At 40.6% G+C, this 25,719-nt stretch overlaps 1 protein-coding gene and 1 long non-coding RNA gene across 7 annotated transcripts in view; one reads left to right on the top strand and one right to left on the bottom strand.

The window, feature by feature from the left end:
* The window catches only part of LOC129444174 (uncharacterized), an 81,200-nt gene extending 77,197 nt beyond the window's left edge, over positions 1–4,003 (bottom strand). The window contains exon 1 of the long non-coding RNA XR_012365630.1: positions 2,813–4,003. This is a non-coding gene — a long non-coding RNA (uncharacterized lncRNA). The remainder of the gene's footprint in view (positions 1–2,812) is intronic.
* Positions 1–25,719, top strand: part of bcl9 (BCL9 transcription coactivator) — a 141,401-nt gene that overhangs the window by 71,894 nt on the left and 43,788 nt on the right. For 3 of the 6 annotated variants that reach the window (XR_012365600.1, XM_055204600.2, XM_055204595.2), the window contains exons 1-2: positions 6,806–7,837; positions 9,786–9,942. The gene's annotated coding sequence lies outside the window, so the exon portion shown is untranslated. Of the gene's footprint in view, positions 1–6,758; positions 6,781–6,805; positions 7,838–7,989; positions 8,070–9,785; positions 9,943–25,719 lie in introns of those variants that run through there. The other 3 variants (XM_055204598.2, XM_055204599.2, XM_055204597.2) reach the window with 3 other exon arrangements.

The following is a 25,719-nucleotide window of genomic DNA, read 5'->3' as shown; positions in this document are numbered from 1 at the left end:
GGCCCAAAGGCCCACCAATTACGACGCCGAACCTCTTTAAACCGGTCAGATGTTGCTGAATTAAAGAAAAGATGTGGGCATAAATGTGTTGTCGAATGAAGAAAACCTCAGTCTGTTTAGCAAACACCACAATGGCCTCCTCAGCCGCCCTGACAACCACAAAGCACTGCTATATTTCAGCAAACACCCACAGACAATTTCATATTTAAACACAATGAAAGACAAGTTAATGTGAGAAGGACGCCAGAAGATGCAATAGAAAGCCTAAGAAAGTGTCTTGTCTGCCTTTAAGTGTTTACAGATCCATGGAAAATCCGCCAATGTTGGATTTGTGTTGGAAGCTATCTGTGCTGTGTCTAAAGGTAGACACCAGAACACAGGGACACCTGCGTCTTACCTGTGGCATAGGGGCTGGCGTGCAGGTAGACTGCGTGCCCTGGAATCCACCACCATAACCGCATAATGACTTTATACCTGCCTGAACAGATGAAATATATAAACCCCCATCAACACAGTTGCCTTGGTGGTCCAGTCCTCACCTTGTGGTGGGGACAAGCACATCCATTTCTGATCGAAGGGGGTAATGAGATAAGATCGCATGGTTCAAGCAAAGGCCAAGACAGACTCATGTGGGTGTTGGAATGCTACGCCTGTTTGGATATCGGCCATAGCTGATTTACAAAAACTATTGCTATTCCACCCAAAAAATCCACTAAGCTTGTTGTCAGAAATGTATTTTAATGGCAGTTTTACACAAACTATGGGTAACATCCCTGATGCCAGTGAGCTTTTTATATTCCTGGTGTCACTATTAAAATGATGTATTCTGCTGTATACTACTACAGACATAATCTCTATAGCCAGACTTTTGACTTTTGGCATAAAGCCTGGTGCATACAGTAGCCTATTCTGCAACTAAGTAAAAGCTCATTTAAATGATGTTGCAGAGTTTTGCAGGCAACGGCAGAAAAATTTGTGGAGGCCGTGCAACTTCGGTTAGTGTTTCCCTCCATCTTGATGCAGTAAGCACAAAATATTTCAGTGCTCAAGAGACGGACAGAAAATCTTTATGAAATAGGAGGAATTATCAGGACATGTTGCAGGTCAGATTTAAACCTGTATCACCCACATGAGCACTGGGATCTGTTGCTAGCCTAAGCACCATGGCTCCAACCTCTTCTTATAGACGCATAGCTGGTCTAACCATAGGCATTGTTAGACCTTATACTAAACAAATGCGGTGTATTGGTGTAAACGAAAACGCGCTCGCCACTGTTTACCATGGATACAAGCGGGAAATGTTTTCTGTTACACTGACAGTTTGTGCAACACAGTGAAGAATGAGATGGGGGTCAGTTTGTTTTGCAAGGACGGTCGTGTAGCAAACGCGAAAGATCTTCCGTCTGTTGAGACGGATACGACTGTGGCCAAAAAATCTTTCCATCAACCTACAGCCAAAAGTTAAAAAGAGATGAACGATGGCCCGCTTGCGCAGGAAGCAGTGAGAAAATGCATCTGCCCATATTAATATACAATAAAAAAACATCCATGCATCTATTTTCTGAAAAAACATGAGCCCATAACACATGTTCAAGTTGTTTAAACACACACGTGCTATTATTGGATACATGATGGTGCTTGATGAAATCGTTTAATATTGAGTGGCATGTTAATGGCACGTTAATTGATGCCATTTTAGCACATTTATGTGTTTAGTGCCGGTTAAGCAGTTGTGGTTGATATTTGTCCTGTTAGTGATTGATAAGACAGCAGTAATTTCATACATTCGCACAAGGTTCAAGCTGATTTTATCCAGAATGTCATTTGCGTATAATTATCGGGGCAGGTTGTCACATCTGTTTAAATGTTAAATAGATTCAGACGATTGATTAATTGTGCAATACAATTGTACATGTAATTTTTGAAAGGTTTGTGAGTTGCTTTATCGTTGTCTTTTGACTAAAATGCCTCTTTCCTCTGAACAAAGAAGTCTGGCTGTTGTAGCCTTATGCTGGATTCACACCAAACGCAGTAGAGGCGGCAAAAACGCGCTATTCGCATGTAGTTGGACGCTTGAAAATTTTGAGTTTACTCGCTTCATTCGCGCATGAAATTCTAGTCATTCGAGACATTCACGTGGAAATTCGTGCCATGGGAGGGGCTTTTGCGACTCCGCTCGCTTCCTGTAATCACGTCACTACTAGAGCAAGCTCCTGATTTGTTAACGCAGCTCAATTTTTCGCCAAAGTTTGATTTTTCAACTCGCTCAATTGACGTCATTTGCGCGTCATTTTGCATCATTCACGTGAATTAGACATGTGAATGAGGCCGATTCGCAACTACCGCGCTGCGCTAAACGCCCTTATTCGTGCGCGAGACCTCCAGACGCACGTAAAACTGTCTTTACAATGACTTAACATTGAAATCATTCGCACCAGACGCTCTATTCGCATTTGGTGTGAACGCAGCATTAAAAGCGATCTCGGTTTCTGTTCTTTTATTTAATGGCAAGCCTGTGTCAAATCTTTATCCTAAAGGATTGCATTCGACATTACAAAAAGAATTAATTAAACTGATCTCAGATCAAGAGGTCTACAATATTTTCTACGCAAGTGCATATTTAAAGAGGCATCTTGCTACACAAGCTCAATATGATAAGTTGTGCATTAAAAACGTAAAAAGGTAAGTGTTCGTGCTGCTTTTAATGTTGAGTTAATTTAACCTAAAAATATTAGTTAACTTAGTTAAAATGTTAAAGGAACATGCCCAGATTTTGGGAATTTAGCTTATTCACCGTATCCCCCATACATACCTTTCTCATCTCCGTGCGTGCTGTAACTCTGTCTGACGCAGCCCCCGCTAGCTTAGCTTAGCACAAAGTCTGGAAGTGAATGGCTCCAGCTAGCAAACTGCCGGAGGGATTTGCTCGCAGCACCCGAGAAGCCCCAGGTGAGGAGCAGAGAGTTCGGTAAGAGTTGTGCAAATCACTCCGCCCAAGTAGCAGTGCTTCGTCTTCTGAGAATATAGTTCCCAGTATGTGTACTGTTAAAAGATCGCTGTGTCTCATATCACCTTGTTAAATTAACTCGTTGTGACTATAAAAATCACAACACATAAATAGGAAAATGTTTGCGTTACTTTGTCACTTATTGGGAGCAGTTTGCTAGTTGGAGCCATTCACTTCCAGACTTTGTGCTAAGCTAAGCTAGCGGGGGCTGCGTCAGACAGAGTTACAGCACGCACAGAGATGAGAAAGGTATGTATGGACTTATCTAACTCTGGGGGATACGGTGAATAAGCTAAATTCCCAAAATCTGGGTGTGTTCCTTTAAGTCAACTTATATTTCTTACATTTTAAGGCAGCACAAACATTTACGTTTTTAAGTTGAACCAACAAATTTAATAATTACTGCTTTGCCATTTTTAGTACATATTTTTAAGTATTTTATTGACTTAAAACGCACCTTCACCTCTGTCCCACGCAAGATGTTTAATTCTACAAAGAAATAAAGTCTACAGTTTACCAAGGTAGCTTTTCAGATTTACCATGAAACATCAGTTTAACACGTTGAAGTAAACAGTGTCGTATGCTTCATACAGCAAAGAGGTAAAAACGTAACACTGTCATGCTTTTCTCACCTGGAAGGTTGTTAATACATTTTTCGTCTATCAGCAGGGAAGCACTGTTTGTACATATCACTGCCAGAAATAAAGCAAAGGATTGTCTGTTTTTCTCTGCTTTGTAACCTGGGGAGACCCAGTTTGGGACTCAGCAGTGAGTAAAAAGCAATTGCTAACATCATGGGGAATTGAGTACACCGCGGGAAGGACAGAGAATCTTACTCTGTTGTTTTTAGCTGACCCCCACCCCCTAAACCAAGGCAGTGGAATGACTTGGGTTTGTTGGTGGTTGTGATGGTTCAGGATTAGATTGGCAGCGAATGCTTATGGTCTCTGGTGTCTCACCTCTTCTTTTCCTCAGCATTTAATATGCTGCAGTGTGAACAGAAGATACTGTCACCTCTGAGCACTCTCTCTCTCTCTCTCACACACACACACACACACACACACACACACACACACACACACACACACACACACACACACACACACACACACACACCACATATATATATACATACATACATATATAGTATACACATACACACAGACACACGCTATTATTGTTTTGCTGTCATCAAAATTAAGAGAAATGCATTTTTGTCCCACGCTATTTTAGGCTTGAATAAATAGCAATATCTGGTTGTTTAATAAGTAAATGTATTCCTGTTGTTGCGCTCGGCTCTGTTGAGCTTTTACTTATGAAATGCTTTCGCATTCAATCGCTCTCTAGTTTTGCTTCTTTAAGTGTTTTTGTTGTTAAGTGTCCCAGTGGAACCTAGCGATACAAGGAATTTGTGTTTCCAAAAGACAGATTGGACAGGACATCGAAGAAAGATTTTTGGATAAAAGCCTTTTAAAATTGTGGTATATTTTTGAAGCAGTGCAATCACAAATGTCCCTTTGGATGGCACCTGGATTATATCCCTAATATCGCATCTATTAAATACTACAAATACTATGAACAGTTAAAGGATTTTTTTTGTTGCTGGCTGTGTGTGAACAGGCATTAAAGTTATTTTTGATTATTAAAATTTCTTTTAAAAAAGTGGTTGGTTTTAGCTGGTCTTCAAGCCTGGTGTTAGCAGGCTGGTTTTAAAGGAAAACACCACCGTTTTTCAATATTTTACTATGTTCTTACCTCAACTTAGATGAATTAATACATACATATCTTGTGTGAACAGGCATTAAAGTTATACATATTTTAATATGCAGCTTTTAATTACAGATTTTGATTATTAAAATTTGTTTAAAAAATGGGTTGGTTTTAGCTGGTTTTCAAGCCTGGTGTTAGCAGGCTGGTTTTAAAGGAAAACGCCACCATTTTTCAATATTTTACTATGTTCTTACCTCAACTTAGATGAATAAATACATACCTATCTTTTTTTCAATGCGTGCACTTAGTCTTTGTACAGCGCGTTGTGTATGTGTTAGCATTTAGCCTAGCCCCATTCATTCCTTAGGATCCAAACAGGGATGAATTTAGAAGCCACCAAACACTTCCATGTTTTCCCTATTTAAAGACTGTAACATGAGTATTTACACGAGTAAGTATGGTAGCACAAAATAAAACGTGACGATTTTTAAGCGGATAAAAATGAGAACTATATTGTATGGCGGAAGAGCACTTAGTTTGCAGCACTTCAACGTCGGCGTGCAGTAACATCATCACTCCGGACTACTCCCCTCTCGCTCAAGTGACGATATAACTGTGCCAGAGGTCGAAGTGCTGCAAACTAAGTGCTCATCCACCATACAATATGCTATCCGCTTAAAAATCGCCACGTTTTATTTTGTGCCACCATACTTCTCATGTAACAGTCTTTAAATAGGTAAAACAAAAAAGTGTTTGGTGGCTTCTAAATTCATTCCTGTTTGGATCCTAACCCCTCGTTCAGACAGCCAACGACAAGCAGTAGCAGAGCGACGCGATCTCATTCATTTCAATGGAAACCTGGCGACTTCCGGCGACACGAGCGACAGTGACCGTTGGCGACCGTATGGGCGTGTCCAGCGACACGAGAAAGTTAAGAAAAGTTTAACTTTATGCAAATGTCGAGCGACTTTCGGGAGCGACTACCAATAAGAACAAAGCAGTGGAGTTCACGTCATCCTTCTCTCGTCAGTTATTGGCGTGGATGGTACTCATTTGTTTATCACAAGCAGATTTAGAAACGCCTCATTGAAAGAGACAAGCGACACACAGCGATAATGTCGCTGGCTGTCTGAACGAGGTGTAAGGAATGAATGGGGCTAGGCTAAATGCTAACACATTCAAGACGCGCTGTACAAAGATTAAGTGCACGCATTGAAATAAAGATAGATATGTATGAATTCGTCTAAGTTGAGGTAAGAACATAGTAAAATATTGAAAACGGTGGTGTTTTCCTTTAAAGGGTTTTTAGCTAGTCGACCAGCAAAGGTAAAACCAGCTGAACATCACCTTAGCCTGACTGGAAAACCAACTTGTCTAGCTTTCCCAGGCTGAAAGGACCACCTTAAACCAGTAAGACCAGCTAACCTTCTTAAGCTGGATTTAGATTTTTGAGAACTACAATTTATGAAGCATTGCAACATAATACAGTAATCCAATCTGAGGGGACGTGTGCTTAAATATCATGAAAATAACGTCACAATGCATAAATAAAGTTGAATGATACAAAAAACATTTCTTATTTCTTCTGAATTGGGAGTGAAATATAACCCTGGTATATTTTGGTGAAAATGCTTTTTATCAGTTGAAGCTTACATCTCACAGCACGTAAAGGGTTGAGAAGGGTGTCTATAATTTCATAAATGTATGATTCATACCACCTAGGGATTACTTGAAGTGTTGTTTTACACCCCTCCCCTTACCTCTCCTGTCCACCAGAATATACGAGCATCACACATTAAAGCCTTTACTACAGTAGTAGCCTACCAAATAAAATGTTTATTAGTCATCATTACCTGCATCTGATCTGGTAAATCATTGCGGGAGTTTCGGAGCACCGTCCCCTCACATTGATCTCCAGCAGTCAGTCAGTGGTGGTGCTCGACGGCGGCAAGTCAACCTGACCTAGAATTGCTACTTACAATATGGACTGAACCATCCGGACAGAGCGGGGGGAGGCGCGCACACATCAGCGGCGCTTGCTCGTTTGTGATGGAGGAAGCCATGTTAGTGCCGTGAGCTATTTTAATCACTTCTGTTACATTTCTCACCGACGGTTGCTTTTCATGAGGAAAAGCCGTGATTATCACGTTATGGGGGGAGTGGGTTGTTTGCGAAGCCCCGTCGTACGGAATCGGACACCCCTGCGTGCGCTTTGTTGATCGAACCGCACACTTTTCACCATGAAAATATAGCGGCTTTTCCCAAACCACTGTAAAGGAAGGCAATCCAAAGGATGAAGGAAATTCCCTAAGAGTATCCTTTTCTGCCTTTTTTTTTTAAAGAGCTCGGATTATGCATTCATTTTAGCACAACCATACACACCGGTCATTTCACATAATACCGAATAACAAAAACAAAGTCCTACAAGTGGTCCGATATCTTTTATTGTGTATAAGAACAGACGTAGATTCGTATTAAACGTCTTTTTGTCTGTCATCGGACGGCTCGACAGTGTTGCAGCCAGCTGCGGTTATTATTTGATCCATTGCTATTTTTAACATCATGATCTAACCGATCTCAGATAGCCTCCACAAATACACTGCAGACCTTTTTGCAATCGTTTTTTTACGCGTGGATCTCCAGCCTGCGTGATTTTAAGCCGTCTCTCCGTGTCGCTTTGGCCAGGAGCTTTATAAAATCTCCCCTCCCCCAGCTTTGGCGAAACAGGAACAACTTCTTTGAGAGAGCGAGCGAGAGGGAGAAAAAAGGGCTGCATAAGTTTGGGACGTCTTGGATCAGCCATGTACTCCGCTTGGTCGTTTCTAGTCCGGAGCTGAGATTTTTACCCCACTTTTTGGTTGTACCTCGGATCGTCGGAGCCTTTTGTTGCCGAGAAGCCTCGGGCGTCCGTGCTCTTGGTTTTTCCTTAGGAAAATGGGATACCTCTAGGATTATAACCGGGGAAAGGCGCTCGCTTGTGGAATAACTTCACTTTTTTCCCTGCCGAGAATGGAATTCGCGGAGCTCCGGTTGACCAGGCTTTGATTTTTCCTCATGAATCCCAAATGCAATGGAAAAGTGTTTGATTAGGATTATTTGCAGTCGCCGTGTCTATCATGGGTAAGATTTGTTTGGCTTTCGCTCCTTTATGATCCCATCCCGTACTTTTCATGCATGCTCGATGGCTGTAAACACGTTTGGCCTCGCTCCCAATGAATCCAGCTATGTATTTAGGAAAACCCCAAATCTAACTTATTTCACATCTCCCACAGTTTAACTTTAGATCGAAGTTAAACATCGCGTATAAACAGACTGAGCTCGCTTAAATTGTGTACAACTAGACTGGTTTGTGGTAAGTTTTACACGATATGCATTCATAGTAGAGTACGTAAAAGTTTTTGCAAATGCCATTATGGCTGGAGATGCTAAAGGAAACTTGTCCTGATCCACCCGCCGTTTTCCCCCTTCATTTTTCCTCTCACGTAACTTAGCGCTTTTACGCGCATAAATTAAACAAATCATTAAAACGATTATTTCGACATCCAAGTTATCATCTAAATCACTTTTATGTCTTTTTATAAACTCAATTGCTTCCCAAACTTCCTTTGATGTATTTCTTCTCGTTCGGATGATCTACCAGGTTACGAGGAAGTTCGCGAGGCCGCCGCTGCATGTTGTTACTCTTCTCTATTGTTACCTCAGACCCAATTTGCTCGTTTTATAATGTGCCTGGGAGCTTCGTTTCGAGACAATGTAAACCAACTAACTGTGTTTACCACGACACGTAACTCGACCGCCAATTTAGCGGTGTTTTGTCGCGTTTTGTTGTCGTCTCTGCGTGCAGGTATCTCGGTTGGGTTACTTGAGAAAGGCCAGTTGCGCGTGTGTGTTGGTGGTAGTTTACGCTGCCCAGGCCTGCGCACAGCAGGGTGTATCACAAATGTGCAAAAACAAAGCAACCGAGGTGTTTTTGGACCATATTTTATTCAAGAGAGTCAGAATGTCTTCATGGGATATGATCTCACTGGGTCTGGGTATTGCTTGAGTCCTTGAAGCGAGGTTCTTGTCACAGTCAGGTAACCCGGGCATATCTAGCATGCTGATACAGTTTTTAAAAGAAAAGCCCATGCTTGCTGGGTGTGGCTTGCAAAGTATGAATGTATAACTTTAAAGGCTTTATTTATAGGCATTACAGCCTTAGGGGTCACCCTGTTTTGAACTATAGTAACCAATGAAGTATGAACATTACAGACAGACTCTGCGTTTTTCTTGTATATGGTGTTGTGAATGTCTTGGTAAACTAAAATGGCAATGGGCTTTTCAGTTTAGTTTTCTTTCTTGGACATGACCAATCATGGCAAGAATAACAGGCACAGATTTTTCCAAAAATAAAAATGGTTTGGGTTGCGTTGTAAACCGTGTGTTGTTGGGAGTAACAAATTGCAGCATCTCTTGTAGAAAGGCGATGACCTTTAAGATGTAAATACATTTTCTCTTATTGAATTCCTTTAAGATTTTATGGAGTAATTGCAGAGTACTTGGCAACCTAAGGGACAACTACTTTATTAATGCATACCATTATTCATTTGAAATGCTATGCTGAAGGCACTTATACATTTATATGTTGTTTTTCCCTCTGTGCAGAACAACAACACTTATACCCTGCACATTTCCCTCCACTGCTGAAGATAATGTTTTTGAACCTTAAATGTACCTCTCTCATCCATAGCAGACTCAAGAAAATCTTCTCTTATGTTGCTAACTAGTTAGTATGTGTCTGTTTAGAGAAAGGAATCCTTGTTTTACCTATGCACAAAATGAGTCATGTAACTGGAGCCGTAAACTTGGTTTTGTCAAGGATTAGCATGTGGTAAACTACATGATTGGAAAAGCATTCAGCAATAAACAACAACTACAGCATTCAGCACTAATGCACGGTATTAGTCAGAAGTAACTGTGGATTAGTAGAATAGTTAAAAGCCCAATTAGTTTTTTGGGAACATCATCTTCAAATGTGATTGTGGACCTGTGTAGGTTTGTGATCTGACAACTTTTTTTGTTTCCACAGGTGTTTGGCTTGAGCCTATGGCCTCTCGAGCTCACTAATTTAATTTACGGAAGAAGAGGCGCTCACAAATTAACGTACACATTTTCGGTGGAGATTTATTTGCACGCTCTTCAGATGAGGGAGAACGGGACATTGTGAAACCTGAGGGGTGTTCAAGGTAAGAAAACTTGCACAGTGGACACACACAATAACGTTTCGGAAAATAATTATGCTTAAACTGTTGGAAATGCTTGACACGTTCAATAATAATGTGACTATTGCAAGACAGTTAAGTAAAATGAATAAACTTAGAGTCCCAAACCATATTTAGGAACCAGAAGAACAGGGAAACTTGGGGTTCACCACAGTTTTATGACGGAGAGTTTTGCACATAAGGCACTATGCGCTTCTGTAAGTCTAGTTGTTATAACTTAGTGCAGACCTATGAAATGGGTTATTTTTGGGACTTTGGGATATTGAATCCGATTTAGTCCTAATTGTATTGTAATTTTACTTTGCTAGATGTTTCAAAACTTGGCCCTGAAGTTTACTTGCTACATGTAGACATATGCAAATTAAGTTAAAGCGAATTTTAGTTTAAAGGTTATGTTGTGATTGTTGATTTGAGTCTTGTTTTTGTATTAAAGGCTTAGCTGTAGTCGTGGCATGCCTGGGGGGGACTGATGTTGGCAACTTGTCATTTGGCAAAATATAAATGTGTTTAGTGTCATGAAATTTGTTAATGTGCGACTACATGACTAGAACCAAACCTCAAATGCGCTGGCAAAACTTGTTTTGTTTCGTAGTGCGGAAGGAGAAACTCACTTTGAATAGTTTGTTAGTAAATTGTGGGTTTTTAATAGTCTGAGTAAGGTGCAACTACATGAAAAGAGATCTAGGAGCATTTTTAATATTGTTAACTTCTGTGGTCACTACTAAATGTGGTGTGAGTCTAGTTTGGCTAAAGAGTGTGAACACCATTAATCGGTTTCTATTGTCAGTAGCAAAACTTTATATCTTGCATGTTTGTATTTTGCAAAGCACGCCGGACATTAGAGCTGCTGTATAAATTTGATTTTGAGGTGTTAATAGATGTTAAGCATTTATAATATCACGGTTCAAATCCCAAGTGCACCATTTGTCAAAATTAGAGAGTGCTGTGTAATAGTCTTTGTGTGTTTTAAGATGGATCATATTTCTATATAGGGGTGTGTAATGTTCCATCAGTGTGATGTCATGGATATATTTAAGAAGAATGCTCCGTTATTGTGACACTTATGCCAGCTGCATCTTTATGCATTTCCATATAAGCATGCCAATTTTTTCAATTGTACAATGTGTGATTGCAATGCTGCACTAAGAAGAATAGGCGTATACAGTAATATCATTTGGTATTGATCGCAGGCCCCTGAATCGAATCAAAAACGCATCGTGGCAGACTTGGAGATGTAGTCAAACATCGCATCACCAGTATTACAACAACTGTGACTTAAATGGGAAATATAGTGTATGCAATGCATATATGTCTGTGGATGTGTTTTGTATTGTGAATTTGCAGTGTCCTTGTGCTGGCTTGAGTATTTACTGGTATGCTCTTTGATTATTTCCATCCTAAAGTCGATTCTGTGTATTTTAGTTTGCGGTTTGCATTTCCTTTGCAGTTCGTAATTAAAGGTGATCTTGATTAATGTGCAGGAGGATTTTATTTACCCGCTGCCCACAATGGACACTCTCCCCTTTAGCTAGATACAGTCAAACTTTTCTGGTTGTCAGGGATATGTCATTGACCTACAAGTGACACAATTTTCAACAGTTTATCCTTCTATAATCTTAATAACAACAATAATAATCTCTGCCCAGTTAAACCTAAAGGTTAATTTGAAATGTTTCAGAATACATCTGAAAAGTTTTGACCTACAACCCAGATTCTTGTTTTGCATAACATGGAAGCAACAAGCAGGTTGCTTGTATAAAATCAGCCGGTTTTTCCCGGAGAAATGTAATTTGCATGTGTAAATGTAGACTCGGTTTATTTTTTCAAGGTTTTTCAGAATGAGGTAAATGGTGGGGTTTACTTTTTTGCATTGGCGAGTATTTTAAGGTATTAAAAATCATTTGCGGCAGGTTTGGAGCAGGACACTGATCCTCACTTTTATTTATATAGTGGATTATTTACCCTCCTGCTACCCACTGACATCATAGTCTTTAATGTAATGCTTATTGAATATTTTGTCACATGGAGATTTGTTAGTACATATTAGTATAGTAACATATTCATAACCATTAATTGCAGCTAAATATTTGGCTACTATTCCTGAAATGACATGCCAGGGAAAGTAAGGTACCGTTCTTTAAAATGAATTCATAACCAAAGCATTTGATGATTTTTTTTGCCTTATTACTACCAAAATGTGTCATGCTGTTATCATGTTGTTTTGGACATGGTGCAATGATGGCTGTTTGGACTGTCCGCCACTATTACTGTTTTGGACATGGTGCAAGGATGGCTGCCACTATTACTGTTCCTCTCATATTCCTCATATTTTTTTACAATACATGTGTACATAAGAGCGCACTGACTCAAGTTCTTTATGCTTTGAAATGGCTTGTATTTTTCATGGTTTCCACGGGTCCTTGAAATCCTTGAATGCTTGTGAAACTTGGGGGAAAATTCAAGGCTGTGGGAAGTTTTTGAAAATATACATGCATAGATACAGGTCATTGAAAGTGCTTGAATCTATTTTACTCAAGATTTCTGGAAAAAATACTGTGTAGTGTGGGATAACATCATAAAAATTCTAGACTTTTTAAGCACACGTGCTAAACTGTTCACTTTAATTGCTTGTATCTTCTGCATGCGAATGTTGGTTCATACCAAAATGTTTTTTTGCATAGTTGTGTTTGATACATAAAAACGTCTCAGGTTATGTATGTAACTGTTGTTTCCTGAGAAGGGAACAAGACGCTGCGTCTCCCTTGCCATACTTCCTGTGTCCCTGTAACCCCGTCTTTGGCAATATTTCAGATGGCGAAATACTTCCTGGTTCCCGCTACACCCTGTCTTTGTCGTTAAGCCTCACCATTGGTTGAATTTGATATACACATTCAGACGCACTTACCCCTGGAGGCGTCCCCAAAGTGTCACCGCAGTGACCCAGTGCAAGTTCACTCGAAAGTGAACTGTAACAATGTATCTTAAAAGGTAGCACGATGTAACCATTAGGGGTGGCACGGTTCATGAAAAAAATCCGAACCGTTCGGTTCGCTTGTCTCGGTTCGGAGCGCGTGTGTGTCGTACGGTTCAACAGTTCATGGCATGCGCAATGTATGTAGCCTCGTGCCCTCTATGTGACACCAGATAGCGTGTTCCCCTTTCGCGAATAGCGCGAAAGAAGAGGTGACTGCTGTGGAGAGTGAGTGCTGCCGGTCATGTCACGTGTAGAAATGGCAAGAGGGAGAGAAAAAGAAGTCTACCCGCAGTTGGAGGATGCGCCAGCGTCGTATAAGTTTGGTGTGTGGAATTTTTTTTTATTTCATGTTACCTATGATGACAGCGGAAATAAAACAATAGATACAGCCACACGCGACAGCCTTCTCTCCGACCATTTATCTTATCTGAGGTAATGAACACTGTTTTACGTCTTTTCGTATTCAGCGCTATTTTTAGCCTTTCGTTGATAAAACGAAAGCGGCTGATTTCCGCGTAGTTTCATTTTGCTAGCGTGTGAAAGTCGCGCGATCTTATTTCATACTTACTGCCCCTTAAAGTAATCAGGACAGAAATGGTCAAAAGTGGACAAAAGAGACGGATTTAAATATTACAGGTGTAAACGTTATGTTTCTCTCTCGTTCACATATTCTCTCTGCAGTATTTAAGCAGCCTCTCAGTGATAAATCTTAAAGCTACACTGAAGTTGGCATTTTGATAAATGCAAGTTATCTTTGTGTGCTAAAAATGCACACATGCGCATTCTCTTTTTTGCCAAATAAATGAAAAGCATGTTGAAATCATCAATGTCTTCCCTCTCGCTGTGTCAAAAAATCTCGCCTGGCTTTCCTCAGGGATGTTCCCAATAATGTGCTTAAAGTCAAATTCAGTTTGTGCATGATTACATGATATAACTTTTTTTAATACTGTATCCTAAATTATGGATAATTAATACATTAATAAGATAATAAATTTCTGAGTGTTAAAAAAATAACAACAAGAACCGTACTGAACCGAGAACCGTGACCATAGAACCGTGATACGAACCGAACCGAGGGTTTTGTGAACCGTGCCACCCCTGGTAACCATGATCTCACTTGAAATGTGTCCCCACATTTAGTCCTTGAATTTGAGGGTATTGGACCTGGAAAATCCTTGAAAGGTCCTTGAATTTGAAGTTAACTAAGGTGTGGGAACCCTGATTTTTGAAATGACATGGTGTGCAAATGCCAGCTTTGTCTTGGTCAACGGCCCGAAATGCGTGCTAAACTCTTGTATTGCAGTGTCCAGCTCACTTGCAGTCAGAGCGAATTTATTGCATTGAATCGGAGCCAAATACGCATTTCAAAGTTACATTACTTTATCTGCAAATCAGCTTTTAAATTGACCGATGTCAATAATCGGCAAAATACTTAATATGGACGTTGATAATCGGTTTCACAAAAGCATCATTAGCTAACTCTGGTATTTGTAACGACAGAACTTGCGACCATAGTTGCTTTCTGGAAACGCACCCCAGATCAATAATTGGTCAAACCCTAGTGAAGAAAAAATTAAATAAGATCTAATACAGGGTTCCCCAAATCTTACCCTGGAGGGCCGGAGCACTGCAGAGTTTATTACCAACCCTGATCAAACACACCTGAGCAAGCTAATCAAGGTCTTCATGATCACTAAACAATCACAGTTGGGTAAGTTTGATTAAGGTTGGACCTAAACTCTGTAGTGCTCCGGCCCTCCAGGGTAAGACAATCAAAGTTGTCTCTCATAATTATTTAGCGCCAAAATGTTAGTATCTTGGTGCTTTTCCATTGCATAGTACTGCATGGTACGATTCTGTACAGCTTTTGGGTTTGTCTACTATGTACAGTACCTACTACCCCATACTATTATTAGTACTCACTCGGTTGAGGTTTCAAGCGAGCCGTACTGATACTAAAATGTAACGTGTAATGCTGCAGATCACTGATTGGTCAGAGAGAATCATCACTTCCAGCAATCATTGCTAAAGGCAAGATAAGCTTACCCTTGTGCGCAGTCGAGCAAACCAATGGCACTTTTTCATTGCATAGTACCCCACAGTTTGGTTTGGTTCAGGTCAGCTCACCTCACTTTGGCTTGGTTAGCTTTTCCATCGAGTTTAGTAACACTTCGCAATGGGAGGGATTATAGGCGTGACGTTATATTTGCGCTGCCTGCTGCTGTATCATACAAGTGAGTGCGTTGTTGGAATGCTAAACATCCCCATACATTTAATTATTTCTCAGTCCGCCACAAAATCAAAATTGACCACCACAAAGATGTTTGCACATTGTGTGTATCACGTGACAGTTTCTGTACAAACACCAATGGCGTCATCAGTCGATGCGCTCTGCTGAGCCTCATTTAAGTTGCATATACACATATAATGTAGCCTGAGTGCCAGCCGATCTTAGCCCCGCCCACAAGATTTTGAAAACGGGAAGATCGGTCTGGGGTTTCTGCGTTGAGGAGCTACTATGCTAGGATAAATGCTGGTCGAACCAATCAAATTGTCAGGGCGGGCTTTATACGATGATTTACAGATAAACGACAGTAACGTAATGAACCACATCACCAAAGAGCGCGTGTGTTGAATGGCTGCCGCTGTAGAGTTCAGATGTGTGGATTCTGACATTGAGTCTGTTCTAAAAGATATCGACAGAGCATTGATTTTAAAAGAGGAACAGAGAAACGCGAGCAGGGCATTTGTTGATGTTTTTGCCGTCCTTCCTATTCGGCAAAAGTTGGTCACAACTGAAATGGCTAACGTTATCACCGCGATGCAACTACGAGATGGATATAATTAGCGGTCGTTGCCAGCTTCTTTTCGGAAGCCCAGAATCGTGGTTGCTGAATAAGTGGAGGGACATGCTAGACTCCAATATTTTCAAGCCAACTTAATGGGTATTGTCGTGGATTAAGTTCACCTAACAGACAAATGGTAAGAGATAGTCTTACTCTATGACTTAGTAAATACTTCATGTTGTGATATAAACGAAATGTTGTAAACATAATAGGTGTTGATGTACATTCGCTAACTCAGTATAATCACAATGTTAGTGTCATTGTAGCGAAATAACTAGCAGTTCGGTCAGGCTGCAAAGACGTAATTTCAACATACGTCACACACTCCGTTGCTCTGATTGGTCGTAGGTCTATCCAATTGAGTGCAGAGGCATTTTTCGGTTGAGACACGCCTCATAATTATAGCTCAATGGAGCGGTATCAGACTCAAATTCTGACTAGAATTGAGTATGGCAACGTCAGGCTACATATAATGCGCACGTGCGTTGCGAATGTGCCGCTACAAACTGCGAGTCTGGGAAAAAAAATTGGCATGGTGTTCATGGTTCTCAAGCTGTGGATGTTTTTCAGCGCTAAAAGGGAGTTTGGGAACTTATAGCAGAGCACAGATGACAACATGGGGTTTTTTTGAGACCGCACAAGCTAGCGTGAAGGTAAAGCTAATCTTTACATTATAGCAATGACGCTGGTAGTGACGATTCTCTCAGACCAATCAGTGATCTATGGTGTTTTCACTTCACATTTGGCATCAGCTCAGAACCCTTGGAAAAAGTATCGGGTACTACGCACTACACCCAATGGAAAAGCTCTCAAAAGTAAGCTGACCCAAACCGTGGGGTACTATGTCGTCATCTTTGGTTTGTTGGCCGAGTTCCCAAACTTCCTTTTAGCTGTGAAAACATGGACATGCTAAGAATCAAGAACACCATTCAATCTCATTTGTTTGTATCGCGTTTATGGTGATGTCAAAGCAGTAGAGGTGGCGCAACTGTAACGTTAATTCAATAATCCCGCCCACTCTGAAGCGGCACTAAACTCTGGAAAAGCAAAAGTAAAGCAAGCTGAGCCCAGCCATGTGGTACCAAGCCGCTTGGTATCATACAATGGAAAAGTGACTTCTGATACCTTTGCTGTACCATGGGACTGCCGCTGGTACTGTTTTGTAAGCGATTTCTCAATAACTTTAATGTTCGCCAATGTAGTGCAAGTGGATCTACTAAAACGGTTCAGAAAATGGCCTGAAATTCAATTTGTAGTTGAAATGTCCAGATTAGAAGTTTGAGTATTGTGTTAGCATAATCATTGTCTGTTCTGAGACAGTTAAATCGACCCTCGCCAACTCTGTTAGCCAAATTATGGCCTGGAGCAAATGAGAAGCGCAACAGCTCAGCTCCTATTAACCACTTTTACACAGCAGTACAGTGCACATAGCATCAAATCATGAACATTTAGCAGTGAATCACTTATATCAATATACAAATGGGTGTTTGGTGTCTTGCTAGCCAACCAAAGTAAAAATGGCTGTTGTATTAGCATGACTACACTGTATCATGTTCATGTTAGATCTCCAATGTTAAACGCAAATGCTTCACAAAAGGTCTAAATTGACCCAAACCCTTTGGATACAGCAGTAGGCGTAACTGTATTTGTATTAGATTTAGAGAGTAATGCTCTCAGTTTGCTAGTGTTGTTTAATGTCGCCGGGTGCTGAGCTGCAACAATAAGCCTTTTGCTCTCACAGTTTCTCACTGGTGACCAAGTAACCCTGTCCTGACACAGTCTCACTGGCTTCTCCCCTACGGGCCAGCAAGCCATCTGCCCACCTAGAGCAAATCAGCTTTAATCAAAAAATACAGTTTAGTCTTCAAATGCTAAATCATACTGCCTTCATTGTATAGTATTTACTGGAGCTCATGTGTTCCTGAAGTTCCTGAGAACTGTGTTAGCAACACATGTGTTGTGAGTTAAGTACATCAGTGTGTGAATGCACAGTTAGTTGCTTTGAATAGATGTGTGTACCATTTTGTCAGTTTCATTTTTGGAATAATCTGTGCATTAAGGATTCCCATTTTTTTACATGCATTGTATGATTATTCCTTAGTGGGAAGCACTTTTGCCTCACTGCAAGAAGGTTCCTGGTTCGAGGCCCAGCTAGGTTAGGTGGCCTTTTTGTGTGGAGTTTGCATGTTCTCCCATTGTCACCGTGGGTTTACTCCGGGTACTCCGGTTTTCTCCCACTGGCCAAAAACATGCAAGTTAGGAGAACTGGAGATACCAAATGTATCCCCCAACCTGTGTATGGATTAACTTGTGGATCAACTTGTGTATAACCAGTTCCCACCATGAATAAAGCCATAGATGAAGAATAAATAAATAAACAAAATGAGGTAATGCACAGAGGGACTGTGCAATTGAATCAACGATTCATATAAGCCTTTTTCACACAGAGATTATGGAAAATACACAGAAAATGCGTCCGGGATTTGTCTGGGATAGTTCGATTTTGTTTTTTAACACTGCCAATGATTTTCCGGAGTCTGTGTGTGCATTTACACACATTCCGTAAAGATCCCATAAAGACGTGCCGTATTTAAAGTTCTGGACTTTGGTAGGTTTTTTCCGCAGTGTCTGAAGTTTGCTTATAATCCGTAATTTCTCTCTTGTGAAACCACTCAAGTGCATTATCTCCGATTCATTGCGGAAAGTAAGGAGCTTCTTGATCTTTAGCCCTGTTCACACAGAGATTACGGAAAATGCATGGAAATGCATCCGTGATTTGTCTGGGATCGTTCGATTTTTTTGGGTCAATTACACTGCCAATCAGTTTCTGGAATCTATGCAGGCATTCGCAGAGTACCGCAAAGATCTCGTAAAGACACGTGACGTATTCAAATTCCTGCAATTCTTGGCAGGTTTTTTCCACAGCGTCCGAAGAGTGCTAATTATCCGTGATTTCTCTCTCGAGAAACCATGCACGTGCATTTTAGTTTATGACAAGATGATAAGGAGTGCGTGATGCACTTTTTTGTAATGCTGGTTGTTAGGGATGCTCATATCAGTTAATTTTCCCGACCAACAACCGTAGCTTCTAAACCGAACATTAACCGTTAACTTAAAAGATTTTAATATGAAATTGTCATTGAGTAAAAATACAGTTGACGGTTGTCTGTGAACTAGTAAAAACAAAAGATTTAATTTGAACGTGCAAATAGCAGCAACAGATCAACAACAGAACCAGGATTCATACATTATCAGATATTCACGCAATAGGGGTGTGACGAGATCTCGTGCGACGAGATCTCGCGAGATTAAATATGTATCGCGAGATTAAGTGTGTCTCGCGAGATTTCTTGTGTAGGTGAAATTCTGGCCGTTTCTCAAATAAAAGACTGCATCCTTCGGAGGTCGCATTTTTAAACTGGATTTACTTTATAAAGACTGTCGTATTAGAGAATACTAACAATTAAAAAGTTTACTAATTATTTAGTTAATCGCAAATATTTGTAATATGCTCACGACTTGAGAATGTAATGCTCAGTTAATGATCTGAAATATACCTTAATGACGTATGCAGCCTGCTTATGCGACCTCCGGAGGATGCAGCTTTCTGTTTGACCCTTTAGGGGCAGTTACATCAAAAGCGTTTATGGCAGTTGCAGGCGCCTTTTTTAAATGATATTCTATGGGCATGGAGCGTTTGCGCGCTGTTTATGCGCGCTGAGCGCCTTGCGGTTTGCCAGCGGCCGCAGCATGCGCCTTTTGAAGGAACGCTGAGAGCGGAGAAGCGCCCGACGTCATTCGCGTCTTTGCATTGTCCACTCGAATGAGGGTAGATGCGGGCCTTACGTTGTGGTGAGGGAAGTTTACAGTTGCTTTGAAAAACCGGACTCCACTCGCTCACTCTCTCCTGCGTGTTTGTGCACCTCTCACCCTCAAACAAGGTCAGAGCAAGCGTCATCTTTTTAAAGTTTCTGCTAATATGACAGTTAACAGCAAAAGAGCGCACGCTTCAAGATTTGATTGACAAGACAGCTGACTAGGTGGTTGCCTAGCAATATTAAAAGCCGCATCGACTCGCACTGCTCTTTTTTTAAAAAGGCAGTGCGTCGCGCCTTGCGTTTCCAAGCGTTTAAAGCGTGGTTGGTGTAATTAGCCTCTTACAGTGCATGCATTATAATCTGTCTTTTACTGCATTTGCTTTTTTGTTTGGGTTTCCAATAATGTTCGTTTGGGAGCTCGTATGAAGTCTGAGATGTGTTGTGTTTGTCTGATGATCAGTGTCAGATGTGAAGTCTCCGCAGATTAAACCATCACAGAGTTTACATGATTTAATGTCTGCATGTTCATTTCTATTGTAAAGAAATGGACGTATATTAAATATTCAAATGGATTTAAACATTGTTTGGCTAAAAAATAAGCGTTTCTCTCCGTCTAAAGTGAAAGTGAAGATAGCGTCCGCGAGACGAGTCAACTATCTCCCCCTACAGGCATTTGTTATAATATATATATAATGCTTTTTATTTATAGACCACAAATGTAATGTGTTTGTTAATGTAATGTTGTTTAATGTAACTTGGTTTTAATACTTTATTTGAACCAATTATTATTGCATCTTCGTTATTATGTCATTTTAAAGGCTACTGCTCACTTGGGTAGGGCTGGGCGGTATGAGCAAAAATTCATATCCCAGTATTTTTTTTAGGAATGCCGGTATCCGATATATATCCGGTATTTTTTACAAAAAGGATAAAAATGTTACTTGAAAGTCAAAGCCTTTATAATCTTTGTGGCTGAAGTTGTTGTACCATAAAGTTGTAAACACTCCCTAATAAACTATCTATTCCACTTCAAATCAAAACAAAAATTATATACCATGCAGTACCATATAAAAAAAATCATCTTTGTTAGATCCTTTATCTTACCCGAAATGACTGTATGCTCATGTCCTTGATGGGTGGTAAATGTTTGTCATACCAAAGTTGTTTAGCTGGGTTTAGTTAACTTTATATACAAACCAGTGAAGTTCTTAATCATTTCTTTTTTTTACTTTGTTTTGTGCACATGAGAATTATCATGTAATATGATCTTTAATCTATAATATAATTATAGAAAATGGTCCTGCCCATACTATTGAAATTATTATCCATAAAATTAGAAACACACAATTCTCATTAATATACTGAACTGTCTGTAGCATTAGTAAATTCTGTGAACACAAATCTTAAAGTAGTCAGTCCTCTTCATTAGAAGGGGGTGTCACAGTCCTTTTGTCCTTATATAGTGTATTCCAGTCACAAAACTTAAAAACATATGATCCAAAATAATTAAGTTTATAGAACAGATGGGGTTCTGGAATCTGATTGGCTACGTGCAAACTGAAACTATAACGCGCACACATTCAGCACATTTAAAGTGTCTGTGTTTCATTCACACACATCCTCCCTTATTATTTCTTAATAATAATCTCATTAATTCACACTAATAGCTTCACTGAAGCAGCACAATCATTCGTTACTAATTCTAAAGTGACGTTTTAAAATTAAATAACAGAGACTTGTTTGTGGCTGCTATGCTTTGAATCTGAGGAAAAAGTTCACCACAAAATAAAACTCCTTCGGAGTTTCTGTTTTATCTACGTACTTGTCCCGTCGAACTAAAATATAAACGCAGTATCGCTCACCTGATATTGCTATAATAGTGATGAGGAATAACTTTAATAGCGTATTAGATAAATAGGTGTTGTGATGGAGCGTCAAACATGTTGTAACTTGGGATGAAAGCACACATATGCAGCGGTAACTTTATTCCAATGCTCTCTCTATAAAAGCGGGTTGAGGAGACATTTTATTTTAGTCTTGAGCTCAGTTATTACAATCATCCGAGTGCATGCAGCCGCAGTTTTTGAATGTCCACATTCTTAATGCGCATCCAAGCGTCACAGAGTTTCTGCGTGCTTCTCCATGTCGCGTATTTGCTGGGACGGGCGGGCTCGCGCAGAGCGCGTGTATGCGCGCTTGAGTTGTATTAAACCATATCGATATGAACGGTATGGGCTAATTCCGCATCGCGTCGGGAACCCATATCGATATATCCCCTAAATCCGATATACCGCCCAGCCCTACACTTGGGTCTATTTTTATTACCCAAAAATAACAAATTACTTCATTATCAGTTAGTAAAATAATTGTTAGGGGCAGTCCTTGATTAGTTAAAACATTTAAAAATAACATGATTTCAGTTTCTTATTCATTTATTTTATCATCGAGGATTTCTTAAAAAGTGTAAAAATATCGTCTCGTCTCGTTCTCGTGAACCCAATCTCGTGTCTCGTCTCGTCTCGTGGATTAAGTGTCTTGTCATACCCCTATCACGCAACATTACCTTATTAAAAAGCACGTGATCAGTCCAGAGGATTAATATCCAAAAAGGGCAGATTGTCTCCGTTTCATCTACCACAGTGGTCATTTCTAAAGCAGGATGCTTTTCAGAAAGTTTTGTTTTTGCATCGTCTTTCTCCGTTTGTGCAAAAAGAGAGATGTTTATGGACAGGGTCAGAGGCCATCAGTGAACGTCTGTCCGGATGTGCGCGAGACGGACCGCGTCATCTTGCGCGGACACGCGCGCGTCTCCGTTCAGCTTTCAAACACGCATACAAATGATTTCTCATACAAATGATTACTTTATCAGACCATCAGGGCAGCAATAATTTGTGTCATTTACTGGACATTCACAAATTAAAGATAGAAAAAGTGGCAAAATGTCTGTCGGCTTATGACAACACGCACCATGTATTAACAAATTTTTTTTATTTTAACTGATAATGTTAATCGGTCATAAATTCTTACCTTCGGTTAACGGTTGAATGGTCAATGTGAGCATCCCTACTGGTTGTGAATGATCTGAGCTTCAGCGTGGATCGTGACAAGCTCCCTGATCTCTGCTTCAGTCCAATTTGCCGACATTTTTCATCACGACTGTTGATCTTCTTTGAATTCCCTCGTGTCAAAGAGCTGAACGATAACTTCTTCCTGACTACGGCACGCCCCTTACGGCGGCATTGTTTCTGCCATTTTTTCACACAAAAAACTTTCCGTATACGTTACTAGGTCCCCTTTATGGGAGCGATCCCAGAACATTTACGGAACTTTTTTTTTGTTCTCACAGAAGGCGATTTACAGAAATTTTCTGGGACCAAAGTGCTGTGTAAATGAGGTTTTAGACAAATTCCCAAAAACCTCTTGGATGTTTTAACCCCCATATTCACCACAATTGTTTTGTGTAATCCATAGGAATTGCTGATTCAATTTCCTTGTGATTCCTTTCCACACCCAGCTGGTTATGGGTTGGACTCGAACCTTTGTCACCTGCATGAGCACCAATGCCCAGTGTCTGCAACACGTGCCAGCTGCTGAATCATGGTGCTAACGCCAGACTTATTAGACTCAAGTATGGAGTATGATTTTGTAAACAATAAGACAGAGGAGTTGTGAAAGAGGATATTATTGTCTTAACTGGAAATAATCCCATGTGTTAACGTCTTTCTCAGTGATTTTGGGCACCAGGCTGTGTCCTAACTCTGTTTCAGCCTCTGTGTGATATGGAGAGGTCCAGCTGTGCCAACCTGCACCCTCCACTCCAGAAGGAGTTTGCCAGAGCATCTGCGCTGCCAGTTCATAAGTGTGTGTGTGGTGTCTGTGTGCCAGCCTGCTAAATGGACCCAAATTTAACTGTGTCATTTTGTTGGACGTGTGTGTGTCTATACTGGAACATGGAATATTGCATCTGTAATTTATAAGAAGCTGGTCTGAAAACACCTTTGAGGCCTTCAAGACTCAATTTTCACAGGCGCAGACATACTTTTCTGTTTTGGTTGGTGGTTGACCCAACTACATGAACATCCTGGTGTCTTGTCGTGTCTAACATGCCTGTCTCATGTTAACTATTTACGTTTTGTTACATGTGTGTGATTTGTTAAGATGGCTAGACAAAACTAAATAAGTGAGAGAAGCTCAAGAAAACAGTGAGTTAGCAGTCCTTCCAGAAAAACGCAGCGTATTTTGGTGATTGTTGTTGGCAAAAACGTGTTTTTTTTAAAAATGTGATGGAATATGCAGGATATTTATGCAGTTTTATGCGATGAAATTGCGGGAACTTGCAAAATTGCGGGAACTTGCAAAAATTGCGGGAACTTGCAAAAATTGCGGGAACTTGCAAAAACGGCTGGAACTTGCAAAAACGGCGGGAACTTGCAAAAACTTTTTGCAGCTTTTCAATGATGTTCACGTCACATAATCACGTCATTTCATAACGTTCCCATGGCAACAGGGGACATGGCTGCGCTTGTGTGAAAAATGTTGCATTTACTTCAACTTTCTGATAAGATATGTGATTTTTGCTGCGAAAATGCGGGGATTATGAAATCATGCAAGGCCCGCGTATTTTGCGCACAGAAATCTGCAATTTATGCTGCGAAAGTGCGGCGTATTTGAAAAAATGTGCCCCCCCCGCATAAATATGCGAACTTTGGCTGATTATGCGTTGAATCATGCGATCGCATAATCGCGTTTCGATTGCATAGTTTTATATATCGTGATAACCGATATGCAACCGTTCCTCGTACATGCATTTACGTATCGTGTGAGCATGCTTTTTCTCTCTTGTTGTGTGTCAATGCATGCATGCACGTGCACACACTTACGTGCCAGTGCACATCACCCCTCTCACCAGCTGGTCGTCTGACATCATGTCACCATGGCGCCAGGCCTTTGGCGGCCCGTAGAAGCCTGCAGCGCATTGCCAACAGCGCGCACACACAGAAACTGGTTTAGTTTTGCAGTTAGGGAGAGGGAACGGCATGCCAAATCTGGAAGCCAAGCAGGAGAGCCTACTATTACTACACACACATACACAGAGGAACGTGTGTGATCCATGCCAGCGCTGGTCTCGGATCAGGAGAGCTCACTTCACTAGACACTAGACACTCCAGTGAACAAAGAAACATGCATGGCCAAGACGGCAGCTCTGCGTTTGGAGAGTACAGGAAATACAGAGGCCCCGATCATTTGTCTACATTTAAGGTCGCAGGGTTCAGGCCAGGCTTGCGCAGCTAAAGTTTTAAGAAAAATGTACAAATGCAGGTGTGATTCAAATGGCCATGTGGATGTCCAAAGACATGTAGATGTTGTGAAGATGAAATGCAAACCTTGAGACAATGTAACCGATGACATGACTCTGATATTGTCTTTGCTTTTCTCTCTCCCACCTTTAGTGCACTTTTATTTCAATGTGAATTCTTTTTATTAAATATGTGCTTGATATAATCTCATGTTCTACCATTTTGTGTACGTTAGGCCCGTCAGCCGACGTGCTTTGGCATCAGCTATTGGAATTTCCATATTTGTGGGCATGGCATATTGTAATGTGGATATGATGGGTGGGAGGGGCCTAAGGGACGGATGACTGAATTGTTGCTCAGTCAGCAGGGACGCATACTGTAACAGCTGTGAGTATACTCGCTGCTTCATCACTCCATCCATTTACGCAGGATCTTTGTTGGAAACAGTCCTGTTGTTTCCTGTTATTTCTTTCTCATTCACAAAACCTGATCCTAAATCTGCTTGTGATTTGTTCTATTGTCCACAATCAGGCTCCCTGAAAGGTGAAAAGCACCTTTATACTTTGTGGATGGTCTGTTGTGCTGTAGTACACTGGATGAGTTCTTTGAGTGATGGTGCTATTTCTTTTAGTAATACGAGTGTTTGTGAGGGCTGGAAAGCCGTGGTACGCTTGGGTTCAGCAAAACTTCCTTTTGTTTTAGAAGTACAGCTTTTGTAGCAGGGCTGCATAATGAATAATCGCAACTAATCATTTGCAGAATAAAAGTTTTTGTTTACATCATATATGTGTGTACGGTGTATAATA

Source organism: Misgurnus anguillicaudatus, chromosome 3 (assembly GCF_027580225.2).
Source record: "Misgurnus anguillicaudatus chromosome 3, ASM2758022v2, whole genome shotgun sequence".
NCBI classification, from domain to species: domain Eukaryota; kingdom Metazoa; phylum Chordata; class Actinopteri; order Cypriniformes; family Cobitidae; genus Misgurnus; species Misgurnus anguillicaudatus.
This window is presented reverse-complemented; position numbering and strand designations above follow the sequence as displayed.